General features: G+C 46.3%; 1 protein-coding gene and 1 long non-coding RNA gene across 2 annotated transcripts in view; one reads left to right on the forward strand and one right to left on the reverse strand.

Moving 5' to 3' along the window:
- Positions 1-18,925, forward strand: part of ZNF638 (zinc finger protein 638) — a 497,682-nt gene that overhangs the window by 472,974 nt on the left and 5,783 nt on the right. The window lies entirely within an intron of this gene.
- The window catches only part of LOC115087356, a 30,186-nt gene continuing 21,487 nt past the window's right edge, over positions 10,227-18,925 (reverse strand). The window contains exons 2-3 of the long non-coding RNA XR_003855500.1: positions 11,817-12,066; positions 10,227-11,660 (exon numbers count right to left, since the gene is read on the reverse strand). This is a non-coding gene — a long non-coding RNA (uncharacterized LOC115087356). The remainder of the gene's footprint in view (positions 11,661-11,816; positions 12,067-18,925) is intronic.

The raw sequence follows: 18,925 nt of genomic DNA on the forward strand, positions 1-18,925 counted from the left end.
CAAGCTTTTCAACCACTGTCTTCTCCAATTCAAATAACCCACCAGTTACATTCATCTCTCCTCTGGTGGATGAACACAAACAACTTGCTAACAGGCCTACCGTTCCAGCAACCCATTCCACAAGTAACCTTAACTACAGATGCATCACCTTAGGTTGGGGAGCACATATAGACAATCTTCAGACTCAAGGTACTTGGACAAACTCAAAGCAACATTTCAAATCAACTTCCTGGAGCTTCGAGCTATACGTTATGCTCTATATGTGTTCAAGGACTGCCTTTCACACAAGACTGTTCTCATGCAAACAGACAACACAGTTGCCATGGTAGTACCTGAACAAACAGGGACAGGCTCTTAACTCCTTTGCCAAGAAGCTGCCCAGATTTGGGACTGGGCCCTGACACATTCCATGTTTCTCCGGGCCACTTATCTAGCAGGCATACACAATGTAGTTTCAGATCGCCTCAGTCGTCAGTTCCATCCCCACGAGTGGTCCCTGGATCCGACGATAACGACCAGAATCTTTTAACATTGGGGTCAACCAACGATAGATCTCTTTGCCTCCGAAATGAATCACAAAGTGGACAGATTCTGCTCCCTACACAAGCAGAGAAACCAGTTAGCCATGGACGCCTTTGCTTGACCCTGGAACTTAGGCCTCTTATACGCGTATCCCCCGATCCCACTCATAGCAAAAACTCTAATGAAGCTACAATAGTCAAGGGGTCAATGATACTCATAGCCCCTTATTGGCCTCGACAAGTATCGTTTCCATACTTCTTGGCCTCTCGATCAGAGAACCAATTCGCCTGGATTCAGCACCCACTCCCATAACTCAGGACCAGGGCAGGTTGCGCCATCCCAAACTTCAGACCCTATCCCTCACAGCCTGGATGTTGAAAGCTTGATCCTGCAACTACGCAATCTTTCAACTGATGTCTCTCAAGTGCTTGTAGCTTTACGAAAGCCTTGCACATGAAGATCCTATCGTAAGTGGCGAAGATTCACCACATGGTGCACGCAGAAAAGTTTTTTGATCCCTTTTCCTGCCCCACATCATCTTTATTAGACTATCTCTGGCATCTTTCAGACTCTGGTCTCCAAACTTCGTCGGTAAGGGTACACCTGAGTGCTATCTCAGCTTACCACAAAGGAGTAGGGGATGCCCCGATATCAGCTCAACCCCTTGTCAGTAGATTTATGAGAGGTTTAATTCAACTTAAACCTCCTTTACGGCCACCAGTCACAGAATGGGACCTTAATGTAGTACTAGCAAGGCTCATGCATTCTCCCTTTGAGCCTATAGATTCCTGCGATGTTAAATTTCTTACATGGAAAGTTCTCTTCCTAGTAGCTATTACATCTGCTAGAAGAGTTAGTGAGTTACAAGCACTTGTAACATACTCACCCTATACCAGGTTTCTACATGACCGAGTGGTCCTCTGTACTTGCCCTAAATTCCTTCCCAAGTTGGTTACTAATTTCCACTTGAATCAGTCTATAAACTTGCCCACATTCTTTCCAAGACCTCACTCTCACCAGGGCGAAAGAGTTTTACACACCTTGGACTGTAAACGTGCGCTACCGTATTATCAAGACCGCACTAGAGTCCATAGAAAATCCACCCAGCTCTTTGTTTCTTTTGACAAAAGCAAACTGGGTATGGCAGTGGGCAAACTCTCTCTACTAACAGATTGTATAGACTTCTGCTATGAAAAAGCAGGCCTTTCTCTCCATGGACAAGTAAAAGCGCACTCAGGGCAATGGCAACCTCAGTAGTACACTATCGTTCTGTACCAATTGCTGAGATCTGTAAAGCTGCAACATGGACCTCTTTACACACATCTGCAGCCCATTACTGCTTGGACAAGGAGGGATGACAAGATTCAGCCTTTGGATAACCTGTCTTAAAGAATTTATTTCCAGTATAGTCCCAACTCCTTCCACATCCAACCTACTGTGATTTCAGACTGCCTCATTTTTCCCAGCAGACCAGTTGTGCCTGTTGCCCAAGTTGTATGCTGTTGGTCCAAAATAAATATGAGACAGCCTGTAGCTTGCTAATCACCCATATGTGAGGACTATCGTCCTGCTTGTCCTGGGATAAAGCAGAGTTGCTTACCTGTAACAGATGTTCTCCCAGGACAGCAGCATGTAATCCTCACAAAACCCACCTGCCACCCTGCGGAATTGGGTCCGAAATGTTTTTTGGGTTTTTTTTCGTTCACACTTATTGCCACAAACGAGACTGAAGGGAGACTCCTGTGGCTTGAGGGATAATGGCATGCTCAGTGTGCCAGTCAAAAGTTTCTAGAAACTTTGACAGTTTTCCGTAATAGGGCTCTGTCCAGTGATGTCACCCATATGTGAGGACTACATCCTGCTGTCCTGGGATAACACCTGTTCCAGGTAAGCATTTCTGCTTTCTCCTACCACCTGCTGCAAGTTGACTTTCCCTCTTTCCTGCTCCCTAACTCAGCCAGGTACTTAAGGCGTCAGGCAGTGTTGCAGCTGTCAAAAAAAAGGGGTGTTCCCTGCCCCTGTTCTGGCTAGTCCAGTGGCAGGCAGCACTTCTTATATGTTGCTGCTGACTCATCTTTTGGCTTCCCTCTGCAGCTGTAAATGTGTGGCCCTACTCTTCTGACTGCAGAAGGAAGCCCAAAGAGGCGTCAAAGCACTGCTTATCCAACCAACTATGGCCTGCAGACCTAACAAAATCTATGGGAAGAGATATATAGGATTTATGGGAGAGGGGGTACATTATGTGGGGGAAAAAGAATTGTGTGTGCCACTAGCCCAAAAGATAGGAGGGAGGGGAGGTAAGATGTCTGTGCCAGAGCTGGAGAATAGAAGATAATTGTGCAAGCGACTAAGGGTCAGGGAGAGAGATTATTGCACCAGGGGAGGTCAGGGAGCAGGAAAGCTGATTATACAATGGATGGAGGAGAGATGATGGTTATGCTGGTGGGGGAGGAAGAGATTATTGTGTAGGGGGGAAGGAGAGGTGATGAGTGCATTGAGGACTGGAGTGGGAAGATATGATTTGGTCATGGTGAAATCATACTAAGAAATAAACCGATAACTTAAGAAAATCACTTTTATGTCATAAGAAACATTGATATATTAAAAAAAAAAAACCCTCTGAAAACCTTCCAAAACTAGACCAAAATATTATCAAACATAACAAACAGAAAGGGTTGGTAGTTTCATAGCAGGCTGATCCTCCCCCACCCCCGAAGGTGATCAATGCCAGTATCCCTATATAATCAACCGCCAACCTCCTTCCAAAAAAATGCTATTTTTTGAAAAAAAAAAATTTTTTTAAGCAATTAAAAACAGTCTATATTGCACACCCCAAAACATGAAATAGTTTTTTTTTTAAGGGTTATCTCTTAATAATGCTGTCTTTAACTTTTATATTTGTAAATCCATGACAATCGAACACTTACAAAATTGTCTTACTGCCTTCCCCATGAGGCCACGTTTCAGACAGTGTCTTTCATCAGCAGAAATCTCTCCAGTAGAAAAGAGTAGATGCTTGGTGCATCTCAACTGTTTCAAACGCCATTACTTGCTCAAGAGCTCATAAGTTTTATAATGGCATCCATTTCTTTTAAACAACCCATGTGCCCTGGAAGAATCCAATCAGGTATCAGTACAGTCTTGATCCAATAATCTGAGTCTTAAATCGACCTATCAATATCGCACCTAAATATTCAAATGTTTACAAACATATTTAAATAAAATGCAATAAGAGCTGAAAATAAAGCCACATCAAGCTTGCTTAGATGAAATTGAATGTTACACAAATTATCAAAATATATATGAACAGATTGCAAAAAAGATGCCTGATCATATCAAAACTGTCCAATCTAAATCCTCATTCATTCCCGATGGAGCTACTGTATTCAGTGTAAATCCAAAATACTTCACAGTAATTTAGATGTGACTGTACATCTCCCCCAAGTATCATTGGTACTACCTGCTCAATAACAGTCCATTACCAACACTCAAAAGTATGACCAAAGTCCACACAATGTTGGACCATGGGTGCACTTATTCTCAATTGAGATTTATGTTCTGTGAGATGTAATTTAATAGAACGGATAGTGCGCCCCATGTACAATTAAGGACAAGGGCAGATGACCACATATAACCACATGAGTTGAAAGACAATTAGATTGGATTTTCTTTTAATGTGATAACCCATGATTGGATCTTGCCAAACTGAACCCTCTACAGTATTTTGGCAAAAAGCACAAGTTCCACCTTGACAGTGATATCCATCTGTAGAAGAAATTGTCATGTAATAAATATGAATGTACTACTTTATCCCATATATTCGAACCACGTGATATAACTATTAGGAGAAGTTCCTGAAATATCCCATGTAATGCCAGCATATGCCAATGGTTTCTAGTGACAGAAGCTATGAAAGCCGATGATGTGGTTGTTAGGGTTGAGGACCCAGCTTGGCTGGGGAACCCCCTCGGAAACAGTCCAGGACTCCAGAGGCAGACTAGACTAGGGGGATCATCGGCTTATACCAGCCACCTTCCCTGCAGGTTGCGCTCTTGGGTTCTGGTGGCCGGCAGGTCTTGAACAAGGGAGGAGACCTAAGGCTAAAGCTGGAATGGAATCCAGAGTGGAGGGGAACAAATTCAACTGAAGCTGAAAAGGCCTAGGGATGCAGGCTGCAGGGCTAGAGACAGAAGTCAGGCAGGCTGCACAGCTGTAGACTGATGTCAGATAGGACTGGAGAAAGAAGCCACAGCAGACTTGAGATGTAGGCTGCAGGCTGATGTTTGCTGGGTCTAGAGCTCAGGTAGGAACCAAGGTCAGAGTGAAACACTGGAACAAGACAGAGGTTACTAATACTGGCAAGCTTGGGACAGAAGGCTAGAGAGCAAGCTTACGACAAAGGCTTAGGGAAGCCAGGGAGCAAGCTTGGAAACAGGAAGGCCTAGGGAAGCCACAAGGTAAGCTCGGAAACAGGAAGGCTTAGGTAAGCCACAAAGCAAAAGGCCATGGAGAGCCACAAGATGTACAAAGATGAGAAGGCTTAGGAAATCCACAAGGCAGAAGGCTACAGTGAGCCTTCTGCCTGTGGGCAAGGGACCAAACAAGAAGCCGAGCAGACTCAATGACAAGGTGCTGAGTGTAGACTGAGGCAGGGCTTTGCTGAGTCATGAGGTCACCAAGACTAAAGTTGAAAAGAAAGGGTAGGTGCAGCCAGGGCCGGTGCAAGGGGATTGGGAGCCCTAGGCACCTTCAACCTTCCGCCATGCCCCCCCCCCCCCCAAAAGAAAACTCACATCACCTAGTGGTCCAGCGGGGGGCCCAGGATCCATCTGCTGCCCCTGGGTCTTCGACTGCCACTAATCGAAATGGCACCGGTGGCCTTCAGCCCCTACCATATGACGGGGGCTACCAGTGCCGTTGGTTGGCCCTTGTCACATGATAGGGGCTAAAAGCCACTGGCGCCATTTTGATTAGTGGCAGCCGAGGCCCCGGGAGCGGCAGTTTGTTCCCAGGCCCTCCGCTGGACCACGAGGGGGGCGGCAGGAGGGTGGCACTGGGGGGGAGGTGGGGACTGGCAGAATTTTGAAAGGGCACTTTTGCCCTTTCAAAATTCTGCCGCGGCGCCCCCTAAGTCTCGGTGCCCTAGGCACAGGCCTAGCTCGCCTAGTGTTTCCTCCGGCCCTGGATGCAGCTCCCGGAGGACATCTGGTTGGGAGGCCGCATGACAACCAGAATCACAACAGTATCCCCCTCTTAAGCACCCCTCCCCCAGGTCCCACTGGGCAGGGGTACCAGAGTCCTTGTAGCACCTAACTAGGCTGCGCCCCTCACTGGGGTGGCAGAACTGGGCTGGAGCTGTGCCCCTCCTGGGGCACTTGGATGAAATTGCACCTCTCCTGGGGTATCTGGGCTTGAGTGCACCCCTCTAGGGGCTGTGAGGAACTGGGCCCCTCCTGGGGCTGTTGAGATTTGAACAGAGCAGACTCTGAACTTAGAATGGAAACTTCGACAGAGTTAAAATTCTCATTATAAGGTGAGGGTAAACTCTTGGGGGCAGATTTTCAAAGGGTTATGCACGTAACATACACCTGTAACCCCCGAAAAGCTGCCCCTGCACGGGCCGAGCCTAAGCCCCGGGACACGCGTATGTCCCGGGGGCTTCGAAAAAGGGGCGGGAAGGGAGCAGGTCTAAAAACATGGCGGCAGTCTGGGAACGGTCCGGAGGGGTGGTCCCGAGTCCTCCGGCACAGCAGCCCGTGCCGAGGGCTGGAGAGCCGGCATGCGCAAGTTACGCCTGCCCAGAGGCAGGCGTAGCTTCTACAATAAAGGTTAGGAGGGGGTTTTAGATAGGGCTGGGGGGTGGGTTAGATAGGGGGAGGAAGGAAAGTTCCCTCCGAGGCTGCTCCGATTTCGAAGCGGCCTCAGAGGGAACGGAGGAAGGCTGCGCGGCTCAGCGCACACAAGTTGCACAATTGTGCATCCCCTTGGATTTTATAACATGCGCGCAGATTTGTTCGTGCCAGGTTGCGCGAACAAATCTACACCCGTGCGCATGTTTAAAGATCTGCTCCTTGGTGCAGGATACCAAATCCTTATCACGTATAGAACTTTCTCCAGCAGAGGAAGGCAAAAAGTCTGAATGGAGTGTACCCCTGGATTATACCACACGCAGGCGAGAATGCTGATTAGACACAAATGGAGGTGCAGGCTGCAACAGCCTGCTTTGGTCATTTAGCCACAGATTAGACACGTCAGAGGCTGTAGAAGGCAATCTTACCACCTCCTCTGCAGGCACTGTTTTTACCGAGAAGTCAGCCGGTGCTGGGCAGAGAAAACAGGCAGGGAGAATCAACGGTTTGCTTGGTGGTAGAAGCTGCTAGAAAAGGAGTAGTTAATAAAGCAGGTACATTTGAAACTGATTGTTTTCCTGTGTGATGCTTCTTTTCCTCCACTTTCAGTACAGGGTTATTCTCGGGGGTAGTCAGAGGAGAAGTACTGGGAGCAGGATGAAACTGTGTTTCCCTCTCCAATGCTAGACACTGAGAACCACTTCTTGTGCTAGGCTGAAGGTTCTGTAAGTGAGTTTTAATTTAAGCTAGCATGGAATCAAGCTCCAGCTGCAGAGGTCCCTTCCTGCTAGCAGAAACATCAAGCTCGTCCAATAAAGCAATTACCTTTTCAATTTGACTATAGTCAAATTGTGGGCTCTTCTGAAACATATCTCCTACAGAAGTGTTTAAGACTGGTGTTTTGCCAGTAAGATTTTTTTTTTTTTAAACAACTTGCACAAAAAGCACTCTGCATTGGGAAGTGGGATTCAGCCTTTTACATTCCCAGCAATCGGGGGTAGAAGGCAATGCTCTGGGAACTGAACTTTCTTGTTAGGGTTTTCCCCTATTTTTAAACTCAGAAGACAAACAAGGATTCTCTGACACAACAATACCTTTACTCCTGGGTTACCACATTCCTCTTTTGCTGGCTTTCTGCTAGGAACATTACAAGGTTGCAAATCAGAATTACCGGGAGTCTGTCTATGCACAGGTTTTACTGATTTTGGTTTTGTCCCTTCTTATAGGGGGAAAAGTCCTTAAATCATTTTAACACAGAAGGTTTTTGTTTTGGGGTTGTTGTTTTTTTTGGGGTTTTTTTTTTTTTTTTTTAAATCAAAGGTCAATTAATGTATTCCACAATCCATACAAGTGATGAAAGATGGGATTTGCACAAATGCCCTGCTTACACTCCCATATGGCAGGATGGAAAGACCCACATTCCCATCACCTGAAAAACCCTGATGGGATATGTCCTTCGCTGTACTTACAAATGCAGGGAATAAAATTTGTATTGAGCTTACCAGACCAACGGTGAGTCCTGGAACAGTGGCTGCTCAGATAGTATGGCCTTGTCATTCTGTTAGGGTTGAGGACCCAGCTCAGCTGGGGAACCCCCATGGGAACAGTCCAGCACTCCAGGGACAGACTAGACTAAGGCGATCTTCGGCCTAAACCAGCCACCTTCCCTGTAGGTTGAGCCCTTGGGTTCTGGTGGCCAGCAGGACTTGAACAAGGGTGGAGACCTAAGGCTAGGGATACAGGCTGCAGGGCTGGAGACAGAAGCCAGAGTGGACTCGAGATGCAGGGCTGGAGGATGATGTCTGGTGGGTCTGGAGCTCAGGCAGGAACCAAGGTCGTCGGTGAAACACTGGAATAGTGGAAGAAGACAGAGATTACTAATACTGGCAAGCTTGGGACAGAAGGCTAGAGAGCCAGAGGGCAAGTTTTAGATAAAGGCTTAGTGAAGCCACAGGGCCACCTTGAGACAGAGACTTGGAAGCCAGGGAGCAAGCTCGTGACAGGAAGGCTTAGGGAAGCCACAAGGTATACAAAGATGAGAAGACTTTGGAAAGCCAAAAGGCTGCCGAGAGCCACAAGGTATACAGAGACTAGGGGTCAAGCAAGGAGCCAAGCAGACTCAATGACAAGGCCCGCTTCCGTCAAAAAAGAGGTACTAGGGACGTGCAAGTGTCCCTAGTGCCTCTTTATACCGTGGGCCCTAATTTAAATAAATTAAGTTACTGAATCGCGTGCACAGGAGAGTGGCCTGTGCGTGCGCTGGGAGAGCGGGCGCTCGCCCGCTTTCCCGCGTGGTTTACCATATTGGCCTGTGAGTGTAGACGGAGGCAGGACTAAATAGCAGGGATTTGCTGAGTCATGGGGTCACCGAGACTAAAGATGAAAAGAGGGTAGGTGCAGCTCCTGGAGGACCTCTGGTGGTTGGGAGGCTGCATGACAAGCAGAATCACAACAGTGGTCTGTTTTAAAACACGGATCAATCATGAATGATCCTTCATTGCTTTGTAATGTAACAAAGACTATCGATCAGTATATTTGGCTCTTTTATAATCTCATCATATTGCCATAAGAAACATTATCATTTAACAACTTAAGAAAATGTCCCTGCTGTTGGAATCCTTGCCCCCTCCCGATCCCTTAACTCACCTGCTGTTATCTGGACAATGACGGCACTTGCAGTTGCTCAGGGACATCCTCCCTCCTCCCCTGTGGTGTCCCAGTGTAGTGGTAGGACAGCTTCTTTCCTGCAACTCTTCCAGATCCCTTAACTCAAACGTTCACTGCTGTGATGAGGACAATGGCAAATTTGCGGTCGCTTTCACATGTCGTCCCTCCTCCCCCGCAGGTCCCAGTAATGGACAGCTGGCGCCATCTTTAAAAATGGTGCGGTCCATCCAGTGCTCCTACCATGTGACAGGGGCCAGCCAATGGCACGGATACCCTGTCACATGGTAAAGGCAAAGTGCCATCGGCACCATTTTTATTAGTGGCAACCGACGGCCGGAGAGCGGGAGATCACTCCCGAGACCCCCACTGGACCACCAGGTACTTGTAAAAAGTTTTTGGGGGGGGGTCAGGAGGGTGGGGGAAGCTAAGGGATCTGTTTTAAAGGTTCGGGGTGGGTTTTTTGTTTATTGGCTCGGGCGCAGCCAATAAAAAACAAAAAACAAACCAATCGGACTGCACGAAAAAAATATAAAAGAAGGATCAGTTCATATATACAACGAGATAATGGTGGTAAGTTTGTCAGAGAAATGGCATCTCCCAAGAATACTTATATTGCTCAATAAAAAATTATGCTTTCTAAAAAATCTAAGTGTTCTTGTATCCATGGGTAAGTGTCATAAAGCATGTTTTGACGCTTAACAAGACCCAGACAGAAGGTCAGAGGCCAATGGTTTATTATAGCTGTGATATGACATGAGCATAACTGTACAACCTATTGGTCACCAACAAAGTGAAGACATTGTGATATCAACTCTAGCCAAGTTTTTCTACATCTAGTCTACTTGACTGAATATGGAGGTGACCACTAGCTAGGTAGTTCCCATCTCACATTCATGCCCATGTACCCAATAATTAGCAGATAGTATGCTCTCTGGAGAAGGCAACATGAGCCACTTGTCAAGCTCCACAGTAAGGAGTTTTTGGCTTTTGATGGTCTTCCTTGGGTGCATACAATTTGCTTTCTTTTATATGGCCTAGGCCACATGGTTTTGCATGTGAGAAATTTTGCCTAGTTGGAATGGTGAATGGCACTTTAGCATGCAAGGTCATGTGGGTTCCAAATCTCTAACCTAGTGAAACCTTAAGACAAAAACCACAGAATAAAAAGACACAACCAGAAAGTAACATTTTAAATTATGTGACCTTTTTATTAAACAACACTTAGAGTCACAACATTCAAAGCAATTCAATATCTTTGGTAATCACATTGTGCATGGACAAGATCTCAAATAGAACATGCCAGCACAACAATGTAATGGCAAGAAAAGCCCCCCACCCCCCACAAACAGTTCCTGTTGAAAGATTGCACTGAAAAGGGACACCATAGGGCCAGGGCAATAAAATTCAAGAGAAGGCCCCCAATAGTCCACATTTGAAAGAGTGCACTCAAAAGGGACAGCCAAGGGCTATGGCAGCAAAGTTGACATAGTGGGCAGCAGGACCAGGACTGGAGAGTGCAGCATGGAGCCAGCAGGACTAGGAGGGGAGACAACAGCATACAGGCAGCAGCAGGAGGAATGATGAGATGAGATACTGTGACTGTAGACTGCAGCAAAGAGGCAGGACTATGGACATAGCATAGAGGAGGCCATAAGAAAGTCGCAGGAGGACAACATTGGCAGACAGAAGACAATCAACATCAGCAAGCCAGCACAGGAACTCTGTAGACAGGATGGGCCCAGCAGTCTTCTTCCATCTAGCTGGCACAGGAACTCTGTAGACAGGATGGGCCCAGCAGTCTTCTTCCATCTAGCCGGCACAGGAACTGTCCTATCATCTTTGAGTGCAATTTGTAAGGGTTGGTTGGCACCAATCGGCTTCATGGGCCTTTTCCTCCCCTGGGGCTTGGTGCTGGCTGGGGGTGGCATTTATTTAGGCGGCCTACCCCTGGGCCATCCTGACAGTTGGGGACTGCTTCTCGGAGTGGACTCCTGTGAAGATGGGGATGGCATGGGTGCAGGCTTGTGGCAATAGCTGAATGAGTTGTTTGACCTCTTTGGTCAGTTTATTGAGACAGAGGTTAAGCTGACTGTAAGGGCTGCTGTTTGCTGCTGCAGGGCCTGGATGTGGTTGATCTGAGCCCTCCTCAACCAGACCATCTCTGCCTGTATATGATTAAGATATAGCCTATGCCTCCTCTCAATGCGGTCTAGTGTGGCCTGCATTGTTGGATCCACTGCTGGTGCTGCAGGTAGTGGGTTGCGGGTCGCTGAGAGGCTGTGCATAGCTCCAATGATGGCCTTGCTGGGCTCATGGGATGAATTGGCTGGGTGTCTTCTTGTAAATCCTGCTGGACTCATGGCATGCTGGAGGAAGCTGGCGACTGGGCATGTTTCTCCCATGGCAGGTCAGTGCCCTCAATAAAGCTTGAGAGGTTGAGGCTGGTGTCAAGGGGAATGGATGATCCAAGGGGTTGAAGTAGCTGCTGCTGCTGCTCCTCCTCCTTCTCTTCCTTGTCCACTGCATCTCAGCATCCAAGAGAAAGGAGCCACTTAGACTGGGAGCTGCACTGATGGTAGCTGGGTTCTTCATGGCTGGGATCAGGGGTTTCCTGAGCGGGAGCTGTGGAAACAAAGAAGATATGGGTATGAATGCTAAGAAGTACACATGTACTGTTTTGCATAATAGGTGCACTTTGCATTATTCAATGTGAGCAAACTATGCAAAAAAGTGTGGACAGCTGTAGAAGACTTTACTTTTACAGGTGATATGACTTACTGGCTCTGATTCATGTCATGTCCAGGGCTTCGTTCATGCCCTCAAAGATGTCTGGTCCCATTGAATGAGCCACTCCTCCATCAGTGACAGGACAATTGGACAAGGGGCTCCTCCTCCTGTCTGGTGCATGTGTTTCCTCCTGCTTGCCACCTTATTCTTTAACTGTGCCTTGATGTCCTGGTAGCAGTGGGCCACCTACTCTCCAGTCCTCTTGAAGCCACTGTGTTGAGATATGGCCTGTGTGATGGTCCTTCATTAATATCAAGAGAAAAGGGAACGGTGTAAGGAAGTATTGTTGGACGTTTTGGTGTAATAAAAATTATGTAAATAAATGAAATTGAACAAGAACATCAAGATACAATTAATGTTAGGGAATTATTTACAATTGTATAATTATTGGCACATGAAATATATGTATGTAATTTAATATAATAGGGATAGGTGCAATATTGTATTAGGGATAGGTGCAATACTGTATTATGTGGATGAATGTGGTATGAGTAAAGAATGTTAAAAGATTTTACATGTATGTGAAACCAAGTGAACAATAATAAATACAATTTGTGTTTATAATAGACACAGGTATATATTGTATATTTAATCTGTGTGATGGTCCACCATATCTGGCCCTTGGCAGCCCTGGAGGTAGTCACAGCCCAGTTGCCAAAGAGCAGATGGTAATTCTCCAGGCCACCGGTGATGAGCTGCTAGTTGTCCTCCATGCTGAACTTATAGGCATGTAGACAAAGACAACATGCTGCCTGGCTGCCAGAGGATCGGATTGCCACTTTCACTTCTGGAGAGGTGGTGTCGCTGTCCTCACTCTCGCTCCCATTCCCTGCTCTTCTCCCTCCCCCCTTGCACCTACCCTGACAATTCCCCTACCCTCTTCCCTCTTTGTCTAGCCCTACCCTGCTATCTTCCTCCCTCCACACTCACCTGCCTAGCCCCTTCCCCCTCCCACATCCTCCTATCCCTTCTCTCCTCCCTATCTCAACTCCTACTGTCCCTACTACTCCTCCTCCTCCTCCTATTACTCCTGCCCTCCTCCTCCCTTCTCACGTCTCTTCTCTGACCCCAAACCTTCCACACTCCATCTGCTCACCACTCCTTCCCTCAACACTCCTCTCCTGTCCACTCCCCCACCACTCCTCCACAAAAAAGGATAGACTAACACGACAAATACACAACAACTTTCACACATAAATAAATACAGTAGTCAAAGGTAAAGGTAAACAGATGAGAAACAATAAACAGGAGAATTCACTCAGGCAATCAATAGAATTTTCCTCTAAAACTCCAACGAACCACCAACTAAACTCCTCTCCTCTCTCTCCAACTACTGACACACCCTCAGAGAAGCAGTTGCAGGAAGTTGGTATATATAAACTAAGAAAATAACGCGCTATACGTAAAATGAAGTGTGTCACATAAAATGCTGTGCAAGGAGTTAAATGATGTGTGACGCCATGGTGCATTGCACGACGAAATACAGTATCATGCGACACAATACTTACATACGTGGTGCAGAATTTCATTAAATTTCCCTAACCATGCCCATCTTTTTATCATGAGACACTAACACACCATATTTCTGCTATATTTACCATGACTTGATGAATCTAGGCCTTATCAGGCTAACTTAGGGCCTTGTTCATCAAGGTATTTTCCCATGGACACAGAATGGAAGAAAAGCCTTAATGAATCAGGCAGTTAGCCGGATAAGTCTCAATATCGCTACTTATTTATTTATTTATTTTTAGATTTTTATATACCGGTGTTCCTATATGAAATAAAGATCACATCGGTTTACATTGAAACAGAACATGAAAATTGCCAAAAGGCATTACATAGAACAAGGTTATGAAACTTGGAACAGTGTACATAAGTTCAAAATTTAATGATAACGTTGTAACATTGATGACCAAAAGATAAAGGAGAAAAAAAAAAAAAAAAGACTTAAACAATTAAGTTGACAGGTCTTATTGAGCATAAAAATTATAACGTATAAGTGAGAACGTCTCAAGTGTCCTGCAGCAAGAGATTAGATACCGAAGTAGGTAGTGGTATGGAAAATGGGGGTTTGTGAAGAAGATATGTTCTTGCTGGTTGGAGGGGAAAAAATGATGATCATGGTCCTGGAAAAGCTTGGCTAAAGAGCCAGGTTTTAAGTTTTTTTTTGAATGAAGAGTGGCAGAACTCAAGCCGAATGTCTGGTGGGAGCGCATTCCATTGAATGGGGCCTGCTGTAGATATGGCACGTTTATGATGCGAGGATTTTGTTGAAGGTACATAGAGTGTGCCTTTATATGCTCCTCTGATGGGTCTAGAGGAGGAGTGAGGGCGTAGTTGGTTACATAATTGAAGAGGAGAGATATTGTGAATGGATTTATGAATTACGGTGAGTACTTTATATAGGATCCTTTGCTTTATAGGCAGCCAGTGGAGGAGCTTGAGAATGGGGGTGATATGATCTCTTTTATTCGTATTGGTAAGGATTCTGGCTGCAGAGTTCTGTAGCATTTGGAGGGGTTTGATGGATGAATATGGAAGGCCAAAGAGAAGCGAATTGCAATAGTCGACTTTTGATAGAATAATGGCTTGTAGGACCATCCGAAAATCGTTGAAATAAAGAAGAGGCTTCAATTTTTTTAAGACTTGTAACTTATAAAAACAATCTTTGGTGGTTGTGCTTATGAATTTTTTAAAATTGAGCTGATTGTCTAGCATGATACCTAGATCTCGAACATGTGGTGAGTGATTTAATATGGGAGTGGATGAGTTGAGTAGGTCAGCTGGGTTTAGAAGTTTGATGTTGATGTCTTGATTGATGATTAGGATCTCAGTTTTGTTGTTGTTAAGAATGAGGCAAAGGCTGGAGAGAAGATGATTGATCTTTTGCAAACAATTGTTCCAGTGAGCCAAGGTTTTTTGTAAGGATTCTGAGATTGGGATGAGTATCTGGATGTCATCCGCGTAGAGATAGTGAGTTACTTATCTGGCTAACCACAGCTAAGAAACAGTGGCTGGATATTCAGACACTGTCACTTAGGGGGTCATTTAACAAAGTGCTATATGGTGTTTTCGCATGCGTTAAGGCGTTTTCACATACAAAAAATGCCATTAACGTGTGCGAAAGCACTATAAAGCATGGTGCGATGCAAATGACAAAAAGGGAAGGATATTTAGAGAGAAAGAACTTAGCCATGATGTGCTCACACTAGATAGGTAATTATATCTCTATGGGAGGCCCACCTAGTAACTCGAGATGAGGTTTAGGTATTAGTGTAGGGGTTAGGGGCACTTTGACATTCAAAGTGAGACGTACGACAGAACAGTGCTCTCTTGTGAAGATTTGATGACCTTCGGAGTGAGGAAACTCACCCAAAGATGAGATTTGTGCAATGTAGGGAAGATAGGAGGGGGTCAAATGTATAGAAAGTAGGGTAATTCTACTAGTAATAAATGAATGGGTGGGATTCTATGATAATTTTAATATGTTCTAGTTTAATTATATAATGGCCATGTAAGAAGCATCAGGATATGTTATATGTTTGTGTATTTACTTGAGTTTTGCTACTGCAACTCAATTTTATTGTAAACCGCCTTGAAATGAACTTGAAAGTCGGTATATAAGGATAGATAAATAAATAAATAAATAAATAAATAAATGTTCATAAATGAATATAATGGTTATTTAGGCTCCCTAATTCTACCTAATAATCATTTATAATAATTTAATGGGATTCCATCCAAAAATTGTTGTTCAATTCCAACACATTGCTTTAACTGGGAATCTCCATGCCTGTCAGATAGTACTTTCAACTTTGCTGCTCCAAAGTAATTATGAAAGTTAGGGACCCCTTTAGGCTGATAAAGAACTCTTCTAGCTACCCTAGGCAGTCTTTTTCTGCAGATGCAGTCAAAGACTTTGCCAGTGAGGATACTCAATGAAAAGTTTAAACACATTCAAAGTTTGAAAAAGATAGCAAAGGCATGATAAAAGATTAGGGGTAGATTTTAAAAGAAGTGTGTACGTGTCTATAAGTGCATGGTTCCCAGCGCATGCACATGGATGCGCCAGTTTTATAACGTTATAAAATTTTATAACATGTTATAAAATCCAATTAAGGAGTGGACTGGAAGGGAACTTCCCTACCCCCTCTGCCTAATCTTCCTTCCCTTTCCCCTTTCCCCTCTCCACCCTGATCCCTACCCCCAACCTAACTATAAGAATTTTTTAAATTGTTTTACTTACTGCTCCATCGGAGCAGAAGCAACTTGCACGCACCGGCCAGCTGCTGGCGCACTCTTCCCTGGAACAGCGGCTAAAGGCTGCTGTCCTGACTGGCCTCCGTCCCTCCCCACCCAAACCCCGCCCCCCCTCCCTGGCCTTTTTTCAGGGCCTGGCACTTTTGTGGGTATTGGCAGTTACACACGTGGCTGGGCCCTTTTGAAAATGCGCTCGGTGAGCACAGGGCACATAACTGCCGGTATTTGTGCATGTGGCTCTTTTAAAATCTGGCCTTTAAGCTTCACCCTTGCCAACTATTCAAATCATGACAGAAAGAACCCAGACCAGCTGGCTATATATTATCTCTAGTCAATTAATTTATTAATGGCATAGCTTGTATCAGCTTACTTCTAGCCGGAGTAACTTTCACCTCTAGATATTGTATATGCTTTGTAGCCCACTTAAATGGAAAATCTTTGATTAAATTAGTTGCTTGGAGCTCCTTTATATTAATATTCAAAATCACCAGTTTCGCCCATATTGACCTTAAATCCAGCCACTTTCCCGAAACTGCATAAATCTTGATAAAATAGGATTCCATCCAACAATAAGAGGATTCATCACAGTAAACATAATGTGGTCCATACTTAGTTGCTGAGTGGCTAGATAAGTTAGCCGCTAATGTTGCACGTCCTGGTCGTGTGGCTGCTGCAACCGGGCCTGCTCACCTCACAGTGCCTTCCATGAGCTCCGGTCTTGCCGCTGCTGTCAGTTCTTGGCATCCCTGACACTCACCATGGCTCTCTCCGGCTTCCTCCACACCGCAGGACTCACAGCGGAGCTCCTATTGGGGCTCCGCATCTTCGGCCGCCTCGGCCCCGCCCCTATGCGTGTGCGCGGCCGATGTCTCCACGTTTAAAGGGCCAAGTGCGGGAAACCCGACTCAGATGCATTCCAATGACATCACATAGCCCTAGTATAAAAGGAGAGCCTCTTCCCCCAGAGCCTCGCCTTGGCAATCGGATCGACACCTGTGGAAACCCCGGACTGTTATTGGCGAAGCTCCAGCTAGCCTCTTTCTCCTCGTGTGTTCTGCCTCCTGGTGGCAGGCGCTCTCTGGGTCCAATCAGAGGGCCGTACTAATCCTGCACCAGGCCAAAGGTCCACCTCCAGTGCAACAGGTTGCCAAGACCATGGACTTGGCGGAGTCTCCTGCCTTGCCGGCCATCCCTGGTCTGGTCACTCATGTCTGAGAACAACAATGGATCATGGAAGCGTTGGCCTCCTCCGTAGAAAAGATGCGTTCTCAATTGGAGGAACCTGCCATGGCCAACCCAGGGGCTCTTGCCCATACCTTGTCCTCACGGGCACCGCTGGCCCTCCCAGCTCCACCCCGTTTCAATGGGGATCCTCGCCTCTGTCGAGGCTTCATAAATCAATGTTATATGCAGTTCTCATTGCAACCCTTGCTTTTCCCCGATGAAGTGACAAAAATAACCTTCATTCTCTCGCATCTTGAGGGGAAGGCCCTGGCATGGGCTTCCCCGCTCTGGGAGTGTTCTGACGCAATTCTTTGCCAGCTCCCTCAGTTCATCTCTGTCTTCCAATGCACCTTCGAGGACCCAGATCGACCGGCGCTCGCTGCCCACCATCTACTCCACCTCCAAGGTTCACACTTGCTCGCTGAATATACAGTGGAGTTCAGAACTCTAGCAACTGAGTTGGGTTGGCAAGAGGACTGCCTGCGGGTACCCTACCTCGAGGGACTGTCTCCTGCCCTTAAAGATGAGCTAGCTGCCCGCGAGATCCCATATCTCTGGAAGACCTGATATCCCTGGTCGGTAGAATCGACTACCATCTTCAACAAGGGCATCAGGAGGTAAGAATTCTACGACCTCCTGCCCTATGGCCACCCTGTTCGGCGAGTCTCCGGTTGAAGGCCTTACCAGTGGCCCCTCAACCTCCCGAGGAGCCAATGCAGATCAACCATGGCTGCTTTACTCCAGAGAAACGTCTCCGATGAAGAAAATCTGGTCTCTGCTTGTATTGCGGTGGCTCCGGACACCTTCTCCAGACTTGTCCTGTGCGTCCGGGAAACTCCAAAGCCTGAGCCTGGCGGGGGTCCCGAGCTTGGGCGCTACAGTTTCTGGCCCTCAACTGTTGCTAACTATCTCCCTCCTTTGGGAGCCATGTTCATTCGCCGCCACCACCCTCGTGGACACTGAGGTGAGTGGAAATTTCATTTTAGAGGAAATTGTCACACTCCTTCAGAAACCAATCCAACCATTGGAGGTATCACTACGTATCGCCTCAATTCAAGGAGAACCTCTCCCTGATCATATCACTCACCTTACTTTGGCTATTCGCCTCACTGTTGGGCCTCTCCATGACGAGGAGATCTCTCTCCTAATCTTGAAACGATCAACACATCCCGTAGCCCTTGGACTTCCTTGGCTCCAATTACATGCACCCTACTTTGACTGGCAATCTCTGCAACTCACCCAGTGGGGTCCTCAATGTCAAACCCACTGTTTATGGCAAGTGTCTCCATCCGTGACAGTGCTAAGCTCTACAACCCTTCCTGGGTTACTTGCTCAGTACTTGGAATTTAAAGATGTGCTCTCCAAACAAAACACCGATATCCTGCCTCCACTCCAAAAGTTCAACTGCCCCATAGAACTCCTACCTGGAACCATGCCTCCCAAGGGCAGAACCTATCCTCTTTCACTCCCGAAAACCCAAGCGATGTCAGCATACATCAAGGAAAATTTGGCCAAAGGGTTCATAAGACCCTCTACTTCCCTGGCAGGCACCGGGTTCTTCTTTGTAAAGAAAAAGGATGGAAGTCTATGACCATGCATAGACTACAGAGGTT

The sequence above is a fragment of the Rhinatrema bivittatum genome, chromosome 1 (assembly GCF_901001135.1).
Source record: "Rhinatrema bivittatum chromosome 1, aRhiBiv1.1, whole genome shotgun sequence".
In the NCBI taxonomy this organism is placed as follows: Eukaryota; Metazoa; Chordata; class Amphibia; order Gymnophiona; family Rhinatrematidae; genus Rhinatrema; species Rhinatrema bivittatum.